The sequence below is a fragment of the Panthera tigris genome, chromosome D4, assembly GCF_018350195.1.
Source record: "Panthera tigris isolate Pti1 chromosome D4, P.tigris_Pti1_mat1.1, whole genome shotgun sequence".
Taxonomy (NCBI): Eukaryota; Metazoa; Chordata; class Mammalia; order Carnivora; family Felidae; genus Panthera; species Panthera tigris.
In genome coordinates, this window is record NC_056672.1 from 78,767,985 (window position 1) to 78,794,627 (window position 26,643).

Consider the following 26,643-nt stretch of genomic DNA (forward strand, 5'->3'; position numbering starts at 1 on the left):
GTCCCTCCAAGTCACGAAACGGAGTCTCAGGGAAAGAAAGTGACTGGCCCAAGGTCTGTACCCAGCAAATGGCAGAGCCCAGACACAATTAGAATGAACTAACTCACTTAATTTGAATTCCCTGGGCTCTTGAAAGCTGTTTGCTTTAGAGCAGAGACCCCGGGCAAACCTGGTCGATGGATCTGAAGGGAGACATACACTTTAAAATAATAAACAAGAAACCATTTATAAGGAAAGAAAAATTGAAGGGCAGAAAGTAATGAATCACCATTGCAAGTCGGCACAAAAAGAAAAATTAGTTCATAAAAATGCAGTTGGATAAATAATAGGTTATTTCATCATGTAAATATGTCCCCAAAATAACTTTATTGAAACGAAAACATCTATCGCAGCCCAAACTATTCATCACACTAACGTATATCTAGAATCCTAACAAATTTATGAAAATGTTATATTCTGTAATCTTCCTGATCCAATGCAAATAAATAGTTGTGCTTCGACTGTCTCATTACAAAATGATTAATCACAGCTGCCAAAAGCAGCCGAGAAGCTAATTTTTGATTTCTCACATTGTGGGTGGCATCTGGGGGGAGTCTCTAAGGACTGTTATCTCTGAGCATAGGACCTTCTGGAATAACTATCTCATTCCTCAGCCTCCCCCCATCAGGGCCAACCTGGAGAAGAATCATCATTTTCACTTTGAAGCGGAGTATAGCTTTTCCCAGCTCAAGAAATTCAAGAGCTTCCGTTGAATGAGTCAGGAGAGGAAGGAAGGAAACTTAGTGTTCACTGTGGCCACTTTGTTTTATCCTCGTGACACCCGCCCACTATTATTGACCCCAGATGAGGAAAGCGATGCCCAAATCTCCCCCAAATTGATGAGGTTTTGGGGTGATGGTGGAGATCCAGAGCCGACAGGCAAGAAAGAATTCTTGAAGACTCTTTGGTGCAAAAAGGTGATTTTATTGAAGCAGGGGGACAGAATCGCATGGGCAGGAAGAGCTGCCCCAGGACCACGGGGAGAAACTGGTTATAAACTATGGAGTTGAGGGAGGTAAAAGTCCAGGGGAAGTTTCCAGTGAGATTTTCATATGCTAAAGAAGATTCTTAGGATACTGAAGGCCTAGCTATTGTCAAGCTAAGGTTGTTTTTCCCCCTAGCAAAGCATTAACATTAAGACAGTAGGAAGTTCCTGGGGAAACGTTTTACACTGCCTGCCTCAAGTATTTCTCAATGCGAGGTAGGTTGTAAGGAAATTTAATTTTATCTGCCATTTCCTTCTGCCTTTGTTTCCCATATCACAAATCACTTAGAGATCTGCCCAGCAGTAAGGTGACCTACTTGTCCGGGTTCAGCCAGGACTCGGGGCGTTGCAAATCCCACGTCCCAGAACCCCCCCTCCCACATCCCCAAACTGGGACAAGTGGTTCAAATGTGGCTTTACCTAATCTCCAAACCCTTTGTTCTTTGCATTTGTACATGGAACATCCCCCAAGAAATCTCAGGGGCCCCATTTTGGTGGCCAAAACCCTTTGGGCTTGCAGACAGAGGACAGGGCTTGAATCCCAGGTTGGCCTCTAGTCCTAGAGCTCATGCGCCCTTGGGTATGGCTGCTAAATCTCTGGCAGAAATTAGGGCGGGAGAAAACGGGGAAAAAATGGAGAAAATTGTCTCTACACCTGAGTTCTTCCTGCCCTCTCTCTCCTGGCTCCATACAGACCATCCTGGATCTAGGAATGGAGTCAATCATAAAACCTCTCCCACCTCTGTTTAAAACCCTATTCAATTACCTATGTAATCAAAAAAAAAAGACAATTTTAACGTTTACTTTAGAAATGCTGTTCCAGTTTTTAAAGAGTTTATTTTATTTTGGAAAGGATGCTCCTTCCTGTAGGGGGAAAAAAAAAGTTTCTGGCTGAAACTGTGAATTTTGTGACTGCAAGCTCTTTCAAAGGCAAGAAGGCAGGCTCTTGAAAGGATGGTTACTAAGGAGACAATTGTATTTAAATTATCAGCTCACAATAGACCCGGCCAAGATATTGATTGGAAGCTAGAGGGTAAAATTATTTTCTTCAATCTGGGGAAAAACTGAGGGTCTGGCTGGAGGCTCCTCCTTCCTGAGGTGGGGAGAGACCGTGATTGTACTAGTTTTCTTTGTTTAATTGCAGATGCTAAGCCCTGAAAAAAGATGCTTACTTATTGTCTCCGTAATAGTCTCTCCCTCCTGGTAGCTGGAACTGGGCGAACTAAGCAGAGAAGGGAAATGTGCTCACTGAGAAACTGATGGTTCAAAGGGAAGTTTTCCTAACAACCCTGAAGCCACATGAGAAACCAGTAATAATATAAACATGCTTATTACTGTCCACACTGACCCAGTGAGGAAGAGGAGGAGGATGGTGACGATGACGATGATGATTTATTTCCATTTTACAGACAGAAAAACCGAAAAGGATTAAAGAAACTGCTCAAGGTCTCGCAAATAGACCTGGCATAGCTGAGATGTAAATCCAGGCACCTAACCCAGGATCCACACCCCTACCTCTGCGCGTCAAGGTGCCTCTCCAAGGTTCCGAGCCTCCATTGGCTTAAAAACCCGATCCTTGCTGGACAAAAACTCCAGAAAAAGTGTCTTCAGTTAAAGGTGTCCGACGGGGCAAGAAAGATAATGTGTTACCAAAGCCCGGAGGGGAAAATGGGATTTGATGAAGACATAACGGATAGCATTTAGGGACTCGCGACGCAATTAACACATTGTGTCTACACATTGTGTCTAGGTGTGATTGGTCTCCTTCTTCGCAGGACAGGAATCTCCTTTTTATCCGCCCCGTTGACTTAGGGGGTTGTTTAACAGCAGAAGAATGGACCATCTGGTTGTGTGAGACCCTTGTGGTTTACGCGTTTCCAAGTAAACAACCTCTTAACAACCCTTTGGGAGAAGAAACTGGTGGGGGTCATTCTCTCTGTGTTTATGGATGAGGGAGCAGCCGGGTTTTGACGCGGCCCCAAACCTAGAGTGTCGGAGTCTTCTAAATCCCGGCCTTCCTGTACTTTCCATTTGCTCAGGCTACCTGTTGAGAAGGATGTTCGTTTTCTCGCCCCTGGAGCCTCCACCACCGCGAACCTCCTCCTGAAAGCCTTCCCAGATCCCTGCTCTGGGCTCTGTGCACCCCCTACTCAGCACTTAACCAGATGGCGGTAGCTGTGCTCACTCACATTTCCGATCTGAGCCCCTGGGGCGATCACTTCTTTTCCCCCCTCTCTGCCCAAGCCCAGCGCTGTGCCTGGCACCTAGAAAATGCCCAGTAAATGTTTGTCAAATAAATGATTCAGGGAAGGATCATTCCGGAGTCTGGTGACTTCATATGATTTGAGTTATTGCATTTTTTTTTCCTCCCCTATCTAGAAAGAAAAGCTCCCAGACGACCCCTCAGCTGTGTTCAGATATTGTAAATAATTGATCATAAAGATGAAACACGCTCGCTGGACAGAGACCAGGGGACCTGTCAATATCATGGGAATAAATCTCCATTCGCAGGGGCCCAGAGCCTGAGCTGGCTTCCCAGGGCCATTAAGCTATCACTGCTGCTCAGGCATTAGTTGGAATAAAGTGTTTGTGTTTGTTTGTTATCATTTCTTAGTAAAACTAATTAAGGAACTAATTGATTGTTTTGTTGTTCTACTAATTAACTCCATATGGTGCCCATTTCCATGGAGATAGACTATGAGTTATGGGAAGGACTCTGATTTAACGTGTCGTTTCTGGGTTTAGGGACAATCCTTTAGAATTAAGTATCCTTTCCAATCTCATTTTCTTTCATTGCTGCAGCCATGTTCTTGGCCTCCCCGACTCCTCGAGGATGGGGAGATGGGGCCTGCCAGGGCCAGGCAGGGGAGCGCAGAGGGGAGCGCAGAGGAAGGCTGCAGCAGGTAGAAAGCCCTAGGCTCAGATAATAATCACTGTTGCCGAGGCTTCCAGTTCTAGCACCTACTATGTACCTGGCACCGTGCTGAACATTGTGCATCCAAACCACAAACCCTGCCAATGACCAACACTCGCAATAGCGGTCCCATTTTGCAGAAAAAGACACTGCATGGTCAGAGTCACCTGCATAAGGTCATCCAGCTAATTCACGTGTTCGTTCGCTCATTTATTCCACAAGTCCGTGCTCGGCACCCTCAATGGATGAGGCACTGTTCTAGCCTCTGAAAGTAGCTCTGAATCGGATTCAATCCTTCCCCTCGTGGAACATATTTTCTAGGAGGGAAAATAGATAACAAATAAAAGGGCAAACAAGACTATTTTAGATAATGACAAGGGCAAGAGAGAAAATAAGTCCAAAGGCACCTGGGTGGCCCAGTTGGTTTAGCATCCGACTTCAGCTCAGGTCATGATCTCGTGATCTGTGAGTTCAAGCCCCGCATCAGGCTCTGCACTGACAGCTGAGAGCCTGGAGTCTGCTTTGGATTCTGTGTCTCCCTCTCTCTCTGCCCCTCGCCCGCTCACACTCTCTTTGTCAAAAATTAAAAAACTTAAAAAAAAAAAAGTCCAGGTGGTAAGAAAGAGAGTCATGGTGGCACCATTTTAAATCCATTGGGTAGGAAAGACCTCTGTGAACAAGTGACATTTGAGCTGGAATCTGGATGAGAAGAAGAAAATGGCCATGTGAATATCTCAGGTGGGACCCTTCTGGACAAAGAGAACAGCGAACAGAATGCCAAGGCAGGAAAGTGCTTGCAGTGTCCCAAGAACCACCCCAAGGCCAGGCGGAGGGAGCCAGGGAAAAGGGAAGCAGAGGTGGGGTCGGAGAGGGCAGAGTCCAGGCCATAAGGCCCTTAGATATCTCAGTAGAGTCTAGATTCTCTTTTGTGAGGATGATTCAGTCCATCTGACCCTAGAACTCATGTTCTTCTCATAGCCTGTGCTGCCCTCAGGTATAAGCCTGGGACATCGTGCAAACACATGCAGAGCACTCACCGAGAACCTTGACTGGACTGGGCTGAGCCATGTGACTTGCTTTGGCCACTGGAATGCCAACCGATATGACACAAGCAGAATCTTTACATGTGGGTTGCCTGGGCCTTGTGCTCTGGTGATCTGTCATGAAACAGCATCTCTGGTAGCTGCTGTCCTTCATCCTAGTCCCCAAAACAAACCCATGACCTAGAGCCAAGGCCAGCCAACCACCATCTGGAACAGGGTTACCCAGAAAAACCTGGACTTGATCAGCTAAACCACAGTTGAGCCACAGGCTGGTAAGTGTGAGAACAAATGCTTGCTGTTATAAGCTCCTGAGATTTAGGGATGTTTGTTACACAGCATTATTATAGCAATAGCTGATTAGTATGCCTACTACATGTGAGCCCTCAACTAGATGCTGGAATGCAGAAATAAATACAGCTAAAGAATTGTATCTACCTTTGAGAAGCTGAGAATCTACTAATGACTCTTTTTTGAAGTCATAATTAAATTAACTCCATTCAGAAACACTGGTAGGTTTACTCTGATTGCTACTCTGATTGGTAGTTACATAGTCACAAATTTTAAAAAGACAAAATTAATGAAGTACAACAGCATGCAGAAAGGCTGTAGTGAACTAGTGAAGGGAAGTCATGGTGTAGTTGAAGGATGCAGCCTTGGGAGCCAGACCTCCCGAGTTCAAATCCTGTTTTTGTCACTTGGTAGTTGGATGACTTTGGAAAAGAAATGCGAGTTTTCTGGGCCCCAGTTTTTACATCTCAACAATGGAGAAAATAATGCCCACTTCCCAATGAGGTTATCAGGGTTTCTACAGAAAATACGTGTAAAATGCCCAGCATGATGTCTACAAGGGGTGGTCCTTCAGACATGCCCCTTTTAGCTATAAGTTCATTTTTTTAGTATTTTTCTATTTTTTTCAGAGAGAGAGTGCACACGTACACATGAGTGGAGGTGGAGAGAGAGGGAGAGAGAGAGAGTCCCAAGCAGGCTCTGCACTGTCGGCAGAAAGCCTGCCGCAGGACTTGATCTCATGAACTGTAAGATCATGACCTGAGCCCAAATCAAGAGTCAGATGCTTAACTGACTGAGCTACCCAGACATCCCTAGCTGTAAGTTCTTGAGGACTATATAAGGGATGGGTTCTATATAATATGGCATTCAGGTGTTCCGAGTCTGTTGTCAGCACCCTTCCACTTTGACATTCCCTAAAAAGGAAACTGTCTGCAAAGTTTTCAAGTGAAGAAGCAAGCAGGCTATACTAGCAGAAAAGCCAACCACCCCCAAAGCAAGGTTTCTGTGTCAAAGTTGAAGTCAAGAAGGTGAGGCCAGGAAGCTAGGAACAGCTTGGGTTTCCTCCACCTGGTCTGCCCCAAACAGCTATAAGGAAGGAGGAAATACATCCATCTCTCCCCCATCACAGGCTGGAGAGTGAGCTGGGTGCTGGCTGACCGTCTGCCCTCAGACTGGACGCTTCCTCTCCCACACAGAGAGAGCTGACATGTGGAAGGTCACGGCCTTTCTGTAAGGTAACCATGAGGAAGGCCTCCAAAGGGAGGAGGGAGCACGGCTGATGGTGCTTCCTCAGGGGGAGAAGATTCTAGAGCAGAAGATCCATCCTCCCTGAGCCGAAACTAAATTGGACACTAAAGGGCTAAAAATGCTTCCTCTTGTTCCCTCCCCAAATTGACTTATCAGATGTTTGATGTGACGGCCAAAAGAAAAAAAGAAGAATGTGTTCATGGAGGCACAGGGAGCATTCAGATTTTTGGAGGTGACAGCTCCACTCCATTGGGCCTTGATTTGGCAAATCATCCAGCTCTGGATGCCATGGCTTCAAGTGGACATCAATACCTACCATGGACTGAGGACCTCATTTTATATTTAAGAAACCAAAGTCCAGAGAGCTCAAGGGACCGTCTTGAGTTCATCCAGTCGGAAATGACAGAGTCAGAATTTGAATCATATCTCCCTGACTCCCCAGCTTGATCTCTTGGGTCCCCCAAGTCATCTTGGTGGTGGTTAGGAGCAGGTTGGTATTTGACACACATTTGGGCACCCCGGCTTCATCTAATTCCCTCTAGAAATGGGATTTAGGAATATCAGAGTATCAGATAGCAAATATCATAACATTCCTTCAATATGCCAGGCATGGTTCTAGACCTGGGGGAGACAATTATGAACAAGGCAGACAGGAATTTGTTAGGTCCTTGTTATGCTTAGTTTCTAGTTGGGTGAAATAGCAAACGAGGAAAAAGGAGGGAGGGAGGAAAGGAGGCAGGATGGGAAGGGAAGAAGGAAGGAAGGAAAGAAGGATGCGAGGGAGGAAGGGAGGGAGGGAGAGAAAATTTCAGGTATCGATCCATATTATAAAGAGCATAATATCAATTAAGAGAATTCCTGGGAAGTTGGTTTAGCCAGAGTCATTGGCAAAGGGATCACTAAACAGTGCCATTTGAGTTAAAATCTGAAAGACGAGGTGACAACCAGGCAGAGGTCACAGGCAATGCAGAGGTTTTGAGACAAGAATAAAGTCAGTGGACATGTTCAAGCATTCAAGTAGACACTTGAATATAAAGGTTCAAATCTCATTGTAGAAGCTCAGGCTTAAAATATAAAATCAGATATGAAATCAAGCGTCTTTCAGCATTCAAAAGACAGCATTTGATGAGCTCATCCAGGGAGCAAGTGTAGCTAGACAAAAGAAACAGGACAGGGCCCTGGGGTCCCCTGGCATCGAAAAGTCCTTGGAGCCAGCAAAGACGCCTCAGCGGGGTGGCCAGAGAGGGCCAAGGAGGTAGACAGAAGGCCAGGGGAAGTGGGTACAAGAGTGAAGGGTAAAAAGTGACCATGTTCAGTTCTGCAGAGAACCCAGCACCGTGATGTCTGGAGCTGGCCTTGGCCTTGGCAAGACCGGTCCTTTGTGATACGAGCAGGCCAGTGGAAGGAGGTGGGGTGACTGGAGTGGACTGAGGAGGCAACGAGAGCTGAGAAAGTAGAGAGTGCCAAGACGACTTCCAAAGAAGTTTGTTTCGAAGGGAGGCAGATAAACAGTGCAGAAAGCTGACAGAGATACAAAGGCACGCTTGTACGCCCATGGGAGCCGCCCAGTACAGAGGAATCGGTGATACTGGATAAAGAAAGAGAAAGGATCTGGTGGGGTTCTTTGAGGGCATGGGAAGAGATAGGACCTCAGGCTTCTGTGGCGGACTGATCTTTACAGGAGCAGTGGAGAAATCTGAGACACTATCCTTGCCCTGGGCAGGACCTGGCCTACAGGTGAGTCCTTGGTGCTTCCAGGTCAGAGGGTCCGTGTCTTGTCTTCTGCTTGTGTCTCTCCCGGCACCTGGCCCCAGACTGCATGGCCTTGTCACCACCCCGTGGTAAAGTGGGACCAGCCCCTCCTAGGGCACCTTGTCCGGGCCAAGTGTTTACTTACACTGTTGATAATGTTCTCAGCAACACCAAGATGTTTGTAAAGCCCATTTCAGGTCTGACAGGAGATCTGACTTCAATCCCGCTTTGGCCATTCGTTCTGCGAAGTCAACCCCTTCCCCCATCTAGGTCTCAGTTTCTTCATCTACTAAATGAGAAGGTGGAGCTAGGAAATTCTAGAAGACCCCGGGGAGTTCTAAGAGGGGGGCAAACTCTATCTCTCGTGTCACATCAGATTCCAACAGTCCTTGAGACTTTCTGAGAACCGGGAGTAGTTAGCACAGGAAGCAGGTTCCTACCCGTTCCCCTCCCCAAGTTTGAGGTCAGCCTCCAACTCACCTCAAGTGCAGCTACTCTCCCAAATTTTCCCAGATGCCCTCCCTGCCTTCTTTCCTCCGGTCCCAGTCTCTAAACTTTTCAGTTGTTCGTTGCCTCTGATGTTGTGTGAAGCTCCAAGATAATTGTTGCAGGAGAAGCAATCAGCTCATCCCTCGACGAATCATCAAGACAGACAGGCACGCTGGGGTATTAGGCTGTCAATTTCCGGGCCCTTCCAAATGTTAGAACAATTTTGGTGAATTACAAGCAATAGAAAATCACTTTGGGTGCTCATTAGGCAAGAGGCAGGAGTGATGATGAATGCTTGGAAGCAGAGACAGAAGTAGGCTTTCTTGGAGCCAAAAGCCCACCTTCCAGCTTCTTCTGGGAATGACTGACTTAACCCTCACTCTTCTGGAGAAAGCCCAAGGATCCCCCCGGGTTTAGTGAATTAAGATGATTCCTCTTTGCCCTGGACAATTAATTCACTGTGTATTTATGGGGCACTCACTGCCTATGCTGATCAGACCAGTAAAAGACACCCATAGAAACTCCACAAAGGACAAAACAGACCAAGGACTGTAGGAGTAAGGATGAAAGAGAGACTGATTCTGACCAGGGGAGGGAAATGAGGGTGCCCTTTACAGAAGAGGTGCCCTTTGAGTGGGGTCTCGAAGAATGAGTAGAATATTAAAATACACTTTTGCTCTGTAATCAACAACAACAACAACAATAATGGTAATGGCTAACACATAATCCTTATATAATGCTATTAGGTTCAAGCCTTGTAACTAAGAGCTTTACATACATATTAAATTATGTAGTAATTCACAATAACCCTTAGGTAGATATTATTATTATCTCCATTTTATAGATGAGTAAACTGATACAGAAGATACAGAAGAAGTGTAACAGCAGGTAATTGGAAGCAGACCTAGAGTACTTTTCATAGCTTTTTAGGGAAATTGGGAAACTGAGGAGGCAGAGCATCAGCCCAAAAACCAGCGTTCGCATCCAGGCTCCACCTCCTATGACTCAGGTGGCTACTCAGGTGATTTGGGGAAAATGCTTACACTTTCTGAGCCTCAGCTTCCTTGGAGGCATCAGCATGGTCCCAGGTGTCCAGCAGCAACATCCAGAAATAGTGACCTAGCACTCTCCAGAAAAGCGGATCTGCCATTCATTCCATTGCTCACGGCATTCGTTGAACACCTGCTGTGGCCCTTATACCAGGATAAGTACTATGGGGCGAAAGACAAATGAGACCAAATCCTTACTCTAAGGGGATCACTGAATTCTCTCCATTGGACCCGAAGGTTCTCTCCTCTCCCACACTCCCCAGGCTGCACAGGCAGGTATAAGTCATCCTCTGAAGAATATAAACCAGAGGTCACTGTGAACGTGGTCAAACGCAAAAGGAATCAGATGTACAGCAGCAGAGCTAGATTTTCTGATTGCAGAGACCACGTAAGGGACAGAAGAATGGAGAAGGAGAGAGAAGAACTTGGGAAGGGACCATAAGGATGAGAAAGGGTGGAGTAGAGAACTGCTTAGGTGAAGAAAAGGATCTTGAACCTAAAGTAATCAGGGGATACAGGAACACAAACTGACTTGGTAGCATCTAAGGGGGGGGGTCCCCATTGGCCAGAGGTCAGCCCCATCAACCCATGGTCACCCAGGTTGCAGTGGGTTTGGTCTGTGCCCCACAGATGATGCCCATGATTGGTCCATTCCGTGAAAACCATCTCAGGGTCTTTGACACCTGCAAAGACCCCCAAAGAAAAGGGTGGAGGCCTTGGGAATTACATGGAATGACCTGATTGAAAAGTCTCAACATCTGACTAAGGTGGGACCAGAAGGAATTAGCTTGAAATCGCCTCATTTCAATATCTGGGGTAAGAGAAATGAAAACACTGGAGATGTGCATGCAGAATGGAGCCTGCCCAGTGTCCTGAGTCACAAAGGAGAGTGAGGCCAATTCTACCAGTCGGAAAAATGGGCTGGAGTCAGGAAAGCTTTTATAGATGAGATCACCTTTCAACTTAGTCCTGGTCCCAATCAACATGTCTTGGGGTGGCGAGGGACGGTCACAAAGCCAAGCAGCGGCAAGACTGAAGGGCTTAGTAAACAGGAGGTGACCAGATGGAAACGTGACTTGGCATAGAAAACACTCCTCGTAGCTGGGCCAGAATGAAAGTGGAGGGAGAGGGGCTCATGTCAGGGATAGCCTAGCCCAGATGGCAGGATGTAGTCACAGATGGGGCTCAGGGGACTCCATCTCGAGGGGTAGGGGGACAGCCAGGAGTGAGGCAGGGTCTGGAATCTGGGCAGCACTGGGTGTATAAAAATGGATGGATGTAAAACATTTGCATTTTGATCCCAAAGCCAACTGCCTAAGCCCAAGATGAAAGAAACATAGGTGAGGAGAAGTTTATATAAAAAAAGATTTAATAGTAAGAGATGACCACAAGCTCCATAGAAGCCAGTCCTGAATTAAACCTAGATTTGTTACAGTTATCCCAAAGGCCTCACCGTCAGATGTGCAGTCAGGATTTCACGGAGGCTGGTAGAAGACATTGGAAACTAAGGATGCACGGACCCGTGTGTGGCCCGATAAAAATCACCCAGGTTATGAGTCAGCCAAACACAGGTTCCAGTCCCGAACTGGGACCTTTCGAAGCTGTGCAAACTTAGGCGGGCTCTTCTGTTTCTCTAAGCCATAGTCTCCTCAACGGGAAAGGTTATTTGGAAGATTCGGAAACAGACGGATGTAAAGCAACTGATGCAACGCCAGGCACAAAATAGGCGACTCGCGATATAATTGCCTTTAATGTTAATTAAGGTGACGATGACATACGGGTGGGAAGTAACAGAAATTTCATAGCGGTGGGCCTCTGAGAAGGCACATAGGTTGTTTCACAGCCAGCAGAAGCTGGTACCGGGGGTGGACAATAACAGTAGCTGTCATCAGCTGGGCCCTTACTATGGGAAGCAAGGCACCAGGTCCTTCCACATTCATGATCCTGTTTCAACCCCACAGCGGTGCTCCTGACAGAGGGAACGGCTCTTGAAAAGGCCCTGAGAGGGAGGAGTTGGAGGCTGGGAGAGGACAGCAAAGAGGAGAGTAGGGCGAGAAAGAGTTGAATATTTCGTAAAGGAACCGATACCTAGAAAGCACCTACAACAGCACCCAGCGTGTAGTAAATGCTCAGTGAACTCAGACTCTGTGTCATCACTGCCATCATAAAGGACTCTGTAGAGTCGGGGGTCAAACCAAGATGGGAAAGATGCGCCGTAGGAGGGAAGAAGCTCTCTGTCACCGGACGCATGCCAACAGTGGTCATCAGGGACTTTCGGGGGACTGCAGGAGATTAGATGGTTGGGTTGAGGCAGGGCTTGGATCCACAGGGTCTGGGGAGCATTTCAATCATCATTCTTTGGAATTCCCTGGAAGTGAACTGAGAGGAAAAGAGCTCAGTAGACATGGAGATACTTGGGGTGCCCTGAAAGCCTTTCCTGCGTGTACACCCCATTCCCCCCCCCCCCACATCCCACCATTACCTTCTGCCAGGGCCACAGGTAAATTCTACTAGAGGCACCCAGCCCAACCCTGGGCATAAATGCCCCAGATAGGCAGACTTTCTCTCGATGCCTTAATCCCATTTGAACTTGTCCTGCCTTCTTTGTTCTCCCATTTTAATGATTCCATTCTCTCCACCAGCCCCCCTCGACAGCCCCCGTGGATCAACCCCCACGGCAGGGAGCCCTTTAATTGGCAGAAACGTCGCCAACACTCAGCTGTGCGGGCCGAGAGGCATTTAGTGGTGTTTGTTCTGTACAGGGGGGAAAAGGGGGAGTTCTTCAAACCCAAGTAGCTCCGGTAGCTTGTTCAACACGATTTCAAGGTGATAAATTGGACCTGATTTTTTTTTTGTCATTTCTTTCCCCTGCCGGTTCTTCTGACAAGTGGCCACTGCTGAGCTTGCTGGAGGAGACAGAATTGCTTTCACCGGCAGCTCGTGCCCTCCCGCTGCCTCCTCTCTTCTCCTCCCTCCCTTCTTCCAGGAGCCAACATCACCCACCACAAGGCCAGCCCCAGGGTGGGGCCCAGGAGACCCGGGACTGCATCTCTGGGGATCCAGGGCCAGGGCTGCTGACTTCTGGAAAGAAAGATCTGGAAAACGTGGCTGTGGGACCTTGGGGATGGGACCCAGAAGCTCAGGCTCTAGACACCCTCTCCCCCACCTCCTCCACTTCTCACGTAGTTCATTCATTCCATTAGCATCTACTGAGTCCCTACTACATACAGGGCACTGTCCTAGGAACACAGAAACGAACAGACCCAAAAAATCCCTGCCCCCGTGGATAAGAGGGAAGACACAGACCATAAACAATACGTATACCAAATTGGGAAATTATACACATCCAGAGAGCATTGAGTGCTATGAAAAAATAAAATAAAATAAAACTAAGCAGAGGAGGGAGGGGTGACTGAGAATTGGGGTGGGAAGAGGGAGATTACAGGTGTCAAGAAGGTGAACGAGATAGCTCGTCCTCAAACCGTGACGTCAGAGCAAAGCCCCGAATGCACTCATTCTCTCCGTCGCTCGTACGTTCCCTCACGCCCTCATCCCTCCGTCCGCACATTTCGTTCGTTTAATCACTAAGTCAACCCCCCGATCATTCCCACATTCAGTGATCCCTCTATTCACTGACAATCTCACTCTCCCTTTGCTTGCTCACTCCCTCATTCATACATTCATTCACACTCTCCCTCACTCATCAGTGGCTCAGACAAGCACTCCAGCTCCTGGTTTTTGTCTCCCACAGCATTGTTCCAGCAGCTTATTTCTTAGCCTGACAAGACCTCACAAGACCATAAGCTCCATGGAATTTGGGGATAGTGTCTTATTCCTACACCTGGCATCCTGGCTTGGCCCACGATCGATGTTCGGTAAATCCGTGTTAGGTCAATCCATTGTCAAGTGCAGTCTTCACGGAGAATCGGGAGAAGCACTGACCAACCAGAGACACAAACCACAAGGAAGGTGAAGAGAGCCTCTGTGCTGAGCTCGTCTATGCCTCATGGGCTGTACAGACCTGAGTAAGCTCCACGCTGACCCTACGAGGCAGGCGTTCTTAACTTCACTTCATAGATGAGGACACGGAATCTCAAAGAGCTTAGGTGCCTTGCCAAAGATCCCCTGAGCAGTAGACGGTCCCTGCTGGAATTCACCCCCAAGTCTGTCTGACCCTGCAAGCTCCCCTCTTGCCACATCCCTGAGCTGTCTCCCTCAAGACAAGCAAAGACCATCTGGCCACCTGGAGAATGAGCCTAGAGCTCTGGGGCCACATCCGTGGGGTCTGGGCCCCCACCTTGGCTATCCGCTGCTGGCTGATATAAGATTATTTCCCTGATTCTGCATTTCAATGGGCCCAGGCCTCCCCAAGACCACAGAGCCCTGGCCTCAGACCTTTTAACTGGTAATTACTCTGCAGCCACAGTGTGAGATCATCCATTAACCTGAGGCCAGAGTGCGCCCTGCTAATCAGCCGGCTCAGATTCCATCAAGCAGCTGGGCTGATTGCAGACCTTAATCATGGAGGGACGGGCACAATCAGACTGGCCAGCCCTCCTCCAAGCCCATGGGGGAAAGAAAGTTTTATTACGGAGGGGCTGACATTTGGCAGCCTCTGCAAGGAGAGGTTGCCATAGGCCGTGTCTCAGCCAAGACTCGCTCAACACCCCTGCGAGACCAAGGGAGAAGTAGGAGCTCGGGCCAGGCAGACAGGACGGAGCACGAGCCAAAGACCAAGAGAAGAAAAGGAAGGGAACTCTTGGAGCACTGTGGCCCAAACCGCGGGCCACTGCCACCCTGGGTATCCACTTAGACTGCCTTTAATCTTTGGATAATAACCTTGCAAGGTTGGTGTGCTTGAGCGTCACAAAAGAGAAACGCAAGATCAAGGACGTGAAGAATGTTTTCGAGCTCCTACAGTTGGCAAGTGGTAGTCCAAAGAAGCGAAGGTGGATCTTTCTGGCTCCAAAATCCCGTGCCCTTTCCACCATCCCCAGGTACCTAGCTTTCAGACTGGCCGATTTCCTTGTTAGGGATGACAAAGAGGTTGACCCGCAGGTGGCGACTAAGGTGCAAAGCTCATCCTAGAGACACATTTGCATGGGAAGAGAGCCCTGATTAACCTCAAGGGGGGGACTGATAACAGTAGAATTCCAAGCAAGGTGTGACATGACTGGGAGTGGTGGGGGGGGCTCTATCAGCCAGGAGGTCTCTCCGGGTCACTATTTAGAATAATCCCATCCTCCCTAGTTTCTTTAATCTCCTTGGCCATGAAGGAACAGCAAGAAAAGCTTGAGATCCTATAGATATTCTTGGCACCTTCTTTGGGGAAAAAAATAAGAGTTACATTGTTCCTGGAAGCGAAGGTAAGAGATGTCCACCTTGGAGCAAGGTGGCCCAGTGTCGGGAAGAAGACGTCATTCAGCCTTGGAGTGGAGAAGAAGAGGAAGGTCTAGAGAGGCAGAGCACCTCACGGCCAGCACGAGGTAGACAAGGAATATCATTATGTTGCCCGCACTGAGATGGTGGCCTGGGAGCCTAAACGGGGTCCAGACAGGTGATCCCGACAGCTTGCCCATGACCAGGAGGATTCTTTACTTCCCCTCACAATCCCCCAAATCTAATCCATGCACCTGCCCACTAGGGTCTCCACTCCTGCGCCAGCCTCCCTCTGTCACATTGCCCTATTTTATTTACTGCTTGCATAGCACCTCTCTCTCTGAAATTACCTTCCTTCATCTGTTTATTATGTGTCTGTTGTCTTCCCCATTAAAATGGGAGCACCCAGGAGGGGAGGATCTTGTCTGACTTGTTTACTGCTGTAGATTCCAGCAGCTAGGATGGCACCTGGCACATAGTAGGTGCCCAATAAGTATTTTTTGAATGAAGAGTGACAGAATTAGGGTCACATGCTGGGTAAAGGATGGGGGCCCTGAGAGAAGAGAGACCAGAGGCAGAATGAGTAGTAGTAGGATCTGGATTGTTGTCTGAAATTGTTGTGGAAGGTCCAGCTTCTGCATCCAGGGTACCAAGATGTGGAAGACCACAAGGTAACTAGTTTCAAAGGATCGTTGTTGACTAGCCTTTCCTTACCAGTCCCTGTCCAATAACCTATACTTCTAAAAATTCCTTGTCTCCATTTACTGCTTGCCATTGCTTCCCCAGTACCCGTGCGGGTTGGTCGGTCTTTGCCTATGCTCCCCAAGATTAAAATTACTAAAAAAAAAAATTACGATGTATGTATTTTTTCTTTCTTTCTAGCTGAACCGCAACCTGTTTTTATTAATTTTTTTAATGTTTATTTATTATTGAGAGAAAGAGAGAGACACAGAGCACGAGCAGGGGAGGGGCAGAGAGAGGGAGACACAGAATCCGAAGCAGGCTCCAGGCTCCGAGCTGTCAGCACAGAGCCCGACACGGGGCTCGAACTCATGGACCGTGAGGTCATGACCTGGGCCGAAGTCAGTCGCTCAACCAATTGAGCCACCCAGGCGCCCCAAATCGCAACCTGTTGTTGAGACTCAACAGGCCCTCTTGGAAGGAAACACATTCTAGGAGAGGAGATTTAGACCCTCCTGAGGGGCCACAGAGAGCAAACTGAAGCAGAGCGACACGGTTTTAAAGTCAGAATCGAATCCCAGCTTTGCGTCTTCCTGCCTGTGTGACCTTAGGTGAGTCACTTCACCCCGCTGAGCCTCCGTTTTACACCTAATGGCATCCTGCTTGCAAGGTCGTTGTGAAAACCGAGGTAAGCTACAAGCGCTTTTGGCCATAGCAAGGTGTTTTCTATCACTGGTGACTAGGTCACCAGCTTTGGGCTCTCTCTGCCTCTCTGGCTGCGTGAGGTTAGGTGGGTAGCTTCTCTTCTCTGAGCCTTTCCTACCCCGCGCGTCACCAGAGCTTCCACTAGGAGGCTGCTCTTCCCAAACGTGGCACGGTAGGTCACTGCCCTCCCTCGGGACCTTCCACAGGCCCAGCAGGACCCTGAGTTAAGACCGCATGGCTAGATCACAGGACCCACTCACGTCTCCTGCCTCTCACCAAAATGTCCCTGTGATGCCCACAGCATCAGCGTGTTATTGACAAACTCGAGGAGGAGGAGCTGTCTGCCCTGACTGCTCTTTCCTATATTAACTAGAAATCCCACTAATTCCAGTCAACAGACACTCGCTGAGCACCTACTCTGTGCCAGGTGCCGTAGCGAAGAGTCAGAGATGAGCCAAACGGGGTCCATAAAAACCCAGAGCCTGCGGGACAATCAATCCAAGACTGGAATTTACTCTTTTTTTTATTCTGGGCTCCTGGTATCAGAGGCCCAGCAGGAAACCAGCGGCATATGCAAACATGGTCATTGAGCCTCTGTTTAATAAAGTCTCTTGTTTACAAAGGCAAGGGCAAGGCTAGAGAAAACCAACAAGGGTTAGCACAGTAGTGTGGAGTCACCACTCCCAGGTCGGAGCGGGAAAGGGAAGGAAGCAGTTACCCAAACCCGGAGCAGGTGCCTGTAGCTTCGCAGGGGCTGGTCTGGAGAGAAAGGAAAGGAAAGGAAAATTCATCTGCTCTCTCTGCCTGCATCTTTGGGTCCCCTGATGCTGCCTCCCAGGGGCTGAATCCAATAGGAATCCAACATGCAAGGGGCCGAAGAGGCAGTCCCTAGGGCCGGCCTCCCAGCACACAGAGCTTCGGGGAGGAGGGCAGAGAGGGGATCCAGTGGAGCAAATGAGGCACATCCTCACCCCTGCTTGCTAAGGAGAACTGGGCATAACCCCGTGAAGGACCTGACCTTCCCCCTTTCCACCCTTGAAATTCCCTCTTATCAGCCTGAGTTGTCATTTCCAGGAATGTGTCACCAGGAGGGCGGGGATGGGGGGGCGGACTTCGAGCCACCAAGCGCTATTGTTGAAACACCCCGAGAGTCTCCAAGGCCCTATTGAAATTCTCTCCCTCTCCCCAGCTCTCCCTGTAGCATTGCAGGATTACGGCGGCTCATATTCATCTGTCTCCAAAAGATTAAACCGTCCCCTGGAAAAGGCCACTGTTTCCCGAAGGAGAAGAGATCATTTATGCTCGTTCCCTCAAGAAATGGAGTTTTTAGGGAAAAAAAAAATGCAGGTTGATTTTCTTCCCTGGCTTGAGAAGGGGCTGCTGTTTTTTAAGGGTGCGGCGGGGTGGGGGGGGGCAGTTGTGTGTATCTGAGGACCTTTCCTCTTCAACATCAGCCCCCCCCCCCGCCAGTTCTGAGTGGAGAAAACCAAACGCAATAATAGCGACAGAACTAACTGCCATTTATTTATTTATCTATCGAACATTTGCATGCGTGGCACGGAGCGCTTTACCGACACGCTTCTTCGTGTGCATGCTGGGTACAAATGACCTGATGTGATCATCGTATCCCCGTGTGGTTGCCCCCCATTAGTAACCCCACTTCATAGATGAGGAGACTGAGGCACAGAAAGGTTGAGTGGCCTACCAGACGTCACAGCTAACAAGAGACAGCGTTGGGATTGGACTTCAGTCTGAGGCTCTCTCCCAAAGCAAACGTCCTTCACTGGTGGCGGGAGGGTATTTGGTCCCCCAGGGGACATTTGGCAATGTCCAGAAACATTTCTGATTGTCACAACGGGGGGTAGGGGTGCTTATGGCACCTAATGGTAGAGCCCAGGGATCTTTCCAAAGAGCTTACAATGCACAGGACAACCCCCACGACAAAGAATTTTCTGGCCTAAAATGCCAGCAGTGCTGAAGCCGAAAACCCTGTTCTAAAGTCTCGCACTCCCCATTGTGGCGCCAGTCCGGTCACGGTGGCCCTTCAGCTGGGGAGAAGCTCGACAGGGAACCTCGACAGAGGATCACATGACACCTTGTTGAAAATGTTGGTCTCTGCCCTAAGAACATTGGGAAGGCCCTGGAGAATTCTAAACAGGGAGGAGATCTGGTGAATTTGAATTTGAAGAAGATACTTCCGGCTGCTGTGTGGAGAACAGACCGGAAGGCGTGGGGGAGACCAGCCGGGAGGGTGCTGTTAATCCAGATGATGGTGGACCGGATAAAATGGCAAAGGGGAGACAGAGACCAGCAGGTGGGTTTGGGATGTATTTAGAAGGAGGCAAACACAACAGGACTTGGGGAGGAGAAAAGAGGTGTTAGAGATGCCTGCCAGTCTTCTGGCCTGAGAGCCAAGGTGAACATAGAATTATTCACTTTGATTTTATAGACATCGTCTCTCTCTCTCTCTCTCTCTCTCTCTGTCTTTCTGTCAGTCCCTCTCTATCTCATAAGCCACTGTGCTTCTCACAGAGGGACCAGCATCGGCAATATTGAGAATATTGAGAATATTGCTTCCCATGCTGAGAAGAGGAGAGGTCAAGGTCCACCTTCAAGGCTGCCAGGTATGGTTGCACAGGATGTCTACAATGGGAATGACAGGTTGAGCAGCCTACATGGCAGTCTGCACCTTCCAGGTTGTCTGACTTTCTGGCCTGAGCTCTTGACTCTGGGTTGACCATTACCTAGGAAGGCCTGAGTCTCCGACTTTGGGAACACCACTGCCAAAGCAATTCAGTCCAAACAAGAGAAGACCCGCTCTGGCAAGCCACTACCTCCAGCTCCCTACAAGGCCCCCTACCCACGGGAAGGAGAGGAAGTCAGTCGGGAAAGGAAGGAGCAAGGTTCGAGCCCATGAGCCAAAGTGATGGAGAGGCATATATCAGCTTGATGAAAGAGCTATCTAACAGTGAAATCCTTGGAAATGTTGAAATGGTGGACCTTGTGAAGAAATGAGCTCCTGAGGCAGGGATGCACCAGAGGAACCCCAGCATCAGTGGGGTAGGATATTAGACCAGACCTCGTCAAAGTCACATCCTGCTTTGAGAGTGTAGGATGCAAATGAGACTTGGTGGTATCTCCATGTTGGCCTTTATGAAACCCAAATGACTTCTCCAACAGAGCGTCTGCAGCACCAGCTGAGAAAAATTACACCAACATCCTGACCACATCACTTATTAAAAAACACCCCCTGCAGGGCAGGGAACATCTCCCAAATGTTTTTTTTTCTCTTTTATTATTATTATTATTTTTTTTTTTTTGGAAATGTATCAACGATGTGCTTGCACCCTCTGATAGAACTTCAATAAACGTTCGTCAGTGTAAACGTGCTCCTCTCCTCTTCCTCCTGAGCACCGCTTTCTCGGCTCCCACCCACCTAAACACCCCCACGTTCTATGCTTCCATTTGGGTAGGAGTTGGGGAGAAGATCTGACATGACTCAGGAGACTGTGCAGGGACAGTCACGCCCACACCGTGGGGTGGTCATGAAGTGACCTGATGAGTCTAACGACAGGTTCTCTCCAAGCTCAGCTTTCTCCAGAGCCAACTGCCTGTGAATCAGCTGCCCTGAGGGGTCCCACGGGCAGCTGAGACCCTCCAGGCCCTAAATGTAGCTCATTGTAACCCCCCCCCCCCCACACCGCATGCCCTCCTAAATGCACTCCTACCACAGAGTTCCAGGCTTCCCAGAACATCACACAAGCCAGACAGCCGGTCCTTCTGGAGTATCTTTGACTCTTCCTGATCTTTCACTCCCCGCAGCCATCTGCCTCTGCCTTAGTTTGGGTTCCTCCAGAAGCAAACCCTGAGACAAGGATGTAAACACAAGTAGTTGTTTTGGGGGGTGCAGGAAGCTCGAGGTGAAGGAATGGGGGAGGGAGGCAGGGAAGGAAAGGAAATCAACCAAGGATGCATTTCTCAAGCCATCTGTGCTGTGGGCAGTTGAAACTCAATTCCATGTGGCAACTTGAGGAAATGGTGTCGAAACAAGCCTCAGAGTCACAAGTCATTTGATATTGGAGGAGGGGGGGGGGTGTTAATTCCCTGGCACTAACATCCTGTCTTACCTACAGGCAGTTCCCCAGCTTCAGAGAAAGCCCTCAGGCAAAGATCTACAGATACCACAGATGGAAGTAAGCCTCCGGGGAGGTGGGCAGGCCATCAACAGAATTAGCTGTGACATCAGGTCCTACGGAGACTGTCACCGAAATAACTCTCCGGGATTCTAGATTCTCCCCATTCTAGACTCCTTCAGCCTTGTCCGGGCCACCATCTGGCTTTTCGCAATCAGCACTGACATGTCTCCCTACCTCCAGCCCAGTTGCCCTACTGTCCTTCTCCAAACTGCAGTCTAAGTGAGGTGGCATGTGTCACAGTTACAGTGCAGGCTCTGGGTTAATACTTCCTGTCTCCCTTCTAGGTACATGACTTCAGGCAAGACACCAAACATCTCTGTACTTGGGTTTCGAGAGGTTTTGTTTGTTTGTTGCTTTCAAGTGAAAATTGGACATAAACCCTGCAGGTTCATCATAGAATTACTGCAAAGATTAAATGAGCTGATCTAGGTAAAGTGCTTAGAACAGCACCTGGCACATGGTAGGTGCCCAATGAATGTTAGCTCTTATGATTTCTATAACAAAAACCAGATCGTGTCATTCCTTGGAAGTCATCCCTAACAAAAACCAGATCGTGTCATTCCTTGGAAGTCATCCCGCTAAGAACTAGACCCTGGAGGTGTGAGCTTTGCTAATTGCTGAAAGATTCAGAGCCTAAGGGACCTTAGGGACACTCTTGGAGAAAACTCTTCACCCGAGGATTGAAGATACTGTCGGTAGAGCAGATGCCTTGGGATAAAGGAGCCACAAAGGCGTGACTGCTGCATGAGTGTGCTCATCGTGGGTGCTGAGCCCAAGAACCAAGGATATAAAAGATGCCAGTAGTGAAGTCCTCCCCGACCTAGGGAACATCTGTGCTCAGAAAGATACAACGAAGAAAGGGAAGGATTCCGGGCTCTGGACGGCAATCCTCGTTCCACCAATGGAGCAGTGTCTTCAGAATGAAGCTGGTACAGGGTTAAGATGTGCCTCTCCAGCACTAACTCACAGTGTGTCCCTGGTGAGTCACGGTGATTTTCCCTCTCTGAGCCTCAGTTTCCCAATCTGTAAAATGAAAATAATGCCACATACCTGATGGCAATGTTGGGAAAATTAAATATTAGCACATATGTAAAAAGCCCAGGCATACGGAGGGGTGGGGGGCACTCTGGATCAAAGTTCCAGCCTGTCTTTGTCCCCACCCATAATTACTAGCTGTCCCAGTCCTGACTCCCCGTGAGTACAATGGAAATCCTATGCCAACCCTGAATATCTTCAGCGTCTCAACTCGCATTCCCTTGACACATCTTCTTACTCCCGTCTTTGCTGCAGCAACCACGTGTGTGGTTGGAGCTTGACAACCCCTCTCATCTCCTGTACCATCTCTCCCTCCACTTACCCCCGTGGCCCCCTGAGAATTTCCTTATGACAATCTTAAGTAGGCCTGGTTCACATAAATGTTAGTGCTACTCAAAAGAAATGGCAATCACTCTACAACCTTACTCAGGTTGCAACTTACTAAGATTCAAGGGGGGTGGGGGGGGTGTTGGGCAGGGACAGAATTCCTCCCCATAGGTGGGATTTTGAGCACACTTGGTTGTTCACCAAGTATGGAGGCACAAATGAGCTGAGGTGCGAACGTATATAGATTCCCGAGCAGTGACAACGATCCGTCAGGGGCCTAGAAGGAGCATGACCAGAGGTTAGAAACAAGGAAGTCTGGGGACGGGGGAAGAAGCATGGGAATGAATCTGGGGGTATGGGAACACAACATGCAGATCTTTGTGTCTCACAAAGATCAAAAGATCTTGGCAGAGGAAGCATCCAACAACTAAATAGACAGGTTGACTCAGCCAACTGAGTCAACTCAAGCCTCCTCCCTTGGCCACCTGAGTGTCGTGCAATTGGTCTAAGCACAGAGCGGCCACATAGGAGGGATGGAGATGGTCCACAGGCCTAGCAACATGGGCTCCTTCTCATTGGGGCTTTCCTAGCTACTACTACCAATGGATGCCTCAACTAACAGCAACAGAGACTGAAAATGAGCCCTGAAAATGCCACCGTGAGGACACTAGCTAGCCACTTGGGGGCAGATTAATTACGTCAGCCTCCTTTTCTTGAAGACAGGACAGCAATGGTCCATATGGGAATTGATATCCACTCTAGCTATGGATTTATTGTCTCTGTCTGCATCGTCTTGCCAGAATCACCAATCATAGCTTTAAAGAAGGAGGGATCCCACGCAGCTTCACCTTGGGAAGAGCCTTGACAACAATGTGTGCATGAGCTGGAGATACTTGAACATTTAAATGGTCTATTAAAGGCTCACTGAAGGAGGCACCTCTGGGACAATGCCTTGCAGATCCAGTCGCCGGATCTGGGTCACTGAGAACTAGAAAATACGGGTCCGGTGAATCAAAGGTAAAAGTAGTGTTGGTCTTTCTCACCCTTGCTTTGTGACACACTCGTGGTCTTTGTGCTTCCTGTCCTGCATCCTGGTTCCCACGGGATAGATGAGGAAGGTTTACGAAGAAGAAGAAAGAAGAAGAAGAAGAAGAAGAAGAAGAAGAAGAAGAAGAAGAAGAAGAAGAAGAAGGCAAAGCATGAGAAGAAGAAGAGAGGCATGAGAAGGAGAGGCATGAGAAGAAGAAGAAGGAGACGCACGTTTGGCATGAGTACTTCACCCCAATACTTCTACTGACGTGGCAGGAAGAAGCCCAACTGGAACACAGAGAGACATCTCTCGGTGCTCCCATGACACACGGTAGCTGAAAATGGTATCGCAGCAGTCCCGGCCGACAGGAGAAAACAACTGGTAGCTCGGACTCTTGGGGAATAAGGTTTGGGTTTCTTCACCAGGCAGACAACCGACATCTGCTGGGGTATTGGCCAAGAATAAGGGAAATTTAGAACGGTGGCTGGAGGTAAGAGGAGACGAAGATCCCTTCCCCTGAGGACCTGAAGCAGTGGTAGGAACTGCAATTTGATCAATTCATCCACATAGAGTGTTGTCTCAGAGATTTCAGCCAACTCCCACCGCGTGAACTCTGGGATAGACTGGACCGAAAGTTGGCACAGCAGGTATAAGAGATAGACTGGGTCAGACATTTTTTACAACCTGTCTTACCTCCTCTTGGTGCACTTTTTTTTTTTTGCCTCAGCTGTTGCTGTGGCAACTGGCTACAGGTAGCTATAGCCTGACAGAACTTTATCTCAGTTATGCTATCTCTTGCTTTCTCCCCTGAGCTTTCTCTGTACCCATGGGATGCCTTTGGGAGCCCATTCAGTCATTCTGGTGCCTGCATACACTAGTGAGTGTTCCCAGAGAAACAGAACCAACAGGAGATGAGATGAGATGAGACGAGACGAGATGAGATGAGATGAGATGAGATGAGATGAGATGAGATTGATGATAGATAGATAGATAGATAGATAGATAGATAATAGATGATAGGTAGATAGATGGATAGATAGATAATAGGTAGGCAGACAATAGATAGATAGATAGATAGATAGATAGATAGATAGATAGATAGATAATAGATAGATGATAGGTAGATAGATGATAGATAAATGATATATAGATAGATGATAAATAAGTAGATGGATAGATAGATGATAGATAGATAGATAGATGATAGGTAGGTCGATAAAGAGACAGATAGATAAAAGATAGATAGATAGATAGATAGATAGATGATACATAAGTAGATAGATGGATAGATAGATGATAGATAAGGAGATAGATGGATAGATAGATGACAGATAGATGATAGGTAGATAGATAGATAGATGATAGGTAGATAGATAGATAGATGATAGATAGATAGATAGATAGATAGATAATAGGTAGATATATTGATAGAGAGATAGATGATTGATAGATAGATAGATAGATAGATAGATAGACAGATAGATATAGATAGATAACAAAGAATTGGCTCATGCAACTATGGAGGCTGAGAAGTTCTACAGGATGCCTTTGCAAGTTCCAGAGCCAGGCAAGCCAGTGGTGTAGCTTCCAGTCTCAGTTTAAAGGTCTGAGAACCAGGAATGTCAATGACGGAAGTCCCAGTCTGAGAGTAGAAGACCATGGTCAGCCTAAACAGGCAGGCAGAGAGAGAGAGGATCCTCCTTTCCTCCATGTAATTGCTGTATCTAATCAACAGATGGGGTGATGAGAATCCACACTGCAGACGGTCATCTGCTTACTCAGTCTACTGATTCAAATGCCAATCTCTTCTGGAATCACTCACAGACACACCCAGAAATAATAGAACCAGATATCTGGGCATCTGACCCAGTCAAGTCAACACATACGATTGATCCCCATAATGCATAAAACCAGAAGTGTGTGTGTGTGGGGGGTTAACTTCCTTTGACCAGGCATCCTTGGGTCATCCTTTGGGTGACAGAGGCATCCTTGGACCAAAAGGATGGTCCCTCCTTCTCCTACCCCCGGATCATTTCCCAAAATAAACTGCCTCACAGTAAACTGGCTTGAGAAAATAACTTTGACCTCTCTGAGGCTCAGTTTCCTCTTCCGTAAGATGGGGACATTAATTGTCCCTCCCTCACCCAGGTTCTTGTGAGCGTTAAGTGTGAATCATCAAGCCTGGTGCCTACAGCCCACAAGGACTCAGGCAGGAACTGACTGAAGGGAGACAAAAGACAAAGCGATGTTTGACAACTTCTTCAATAAACTATTAAAATGGCTCATTTTCATCTCATTGTAATTTCCCTCCTCTTCGGTCCCTCTGGGCACCTTTCACAAAAACATACCGATTGGCACATTTTTCTCTTTGGTGAGAACCGAGTGGAGAGTCGGGGCTCCATTTCTCCGCTGAGGACGCGGGGGAAGAGGTTTCAATTATTCATCAGCTCTGATCTGAGGGAAGACCCCCAAAGCAAAGATTCAGCTGCAGATGCTGCCCAGGAAAAAGCTGGCGTGGAGGTCCCCAAAACTCTCCTGTTGGAGAGTCACCTGGCTGTGCCTCGGAATTCTTTAGGAATTGGGTTTTGGTTTTCATTGGTTCTGGCATCTCTTCATCCAGAGCCTCGAACGCTACATTCACAAGGGTCTCATGAATAATACATGGTGACCTGAAAACTCCAGGCGGGTAAATTAAAGATGAGCTTGAAAAACCTGGATGCTGGGGCTGAATTCAGCTGTGACCACAGCAGGCAGTTCCGTTTACACAGGATCCCGCCGGTGGTTACCCATGCTCCGCCCTGAAGGCATACCCCACCTTGGCCAGCTTCCACAACGTAGCCTCTGTGGTGCCCCATTTCTAACCTTGGCCCTCGGCAACCTTCAAACACGTACCCCTCGGTGTCCCGCTTCCTCTGCAGCTTATGAGGAAGTTAAAATTAACCCTAAAAACAAAGTCACACGGTACAGGGGATGATGAATAATGCAACATCACCCTTCCAGACCACGGATTCGTGATTTCGCCTACGGGCTGTGCGTGGACAAAGGGGTGTGCAAACACCACTGACGAAAGTGAAAGATTTGGAAGAGTAGAAAGGATCCACCGGTGACCTCCGGAGCCCCCACGCCATGGGGACACAGGAGAGACCCGGTCTTATCTGGCCTCCCTGCTATCATTGCCTGGCTGAATAACCCAGAGCCAACAGCTTCCCATCTCTGGTTTTAGTTTCCCATTCCACAGATGGGAGACCTGAGGCCCAGAGTAGAGAAGCAACTCTCCCAGGGCCACACAGCAAATAATGAGTCCGAAAGAGAAGGGGGACTCTTGTTTCCTAATGCAGCCCTCTTCCCCCCCACTCTAGAATGCCACCACCCTGTTCCCAGGTGAGCTATCTTGGGGAAAGGAGGGGGAAATATATTTGCAGGTGATTTAAAGCAGGGATGCTTCCAGGATGCCCCGCTCCCTCTGGGTAATTTATGGATGTG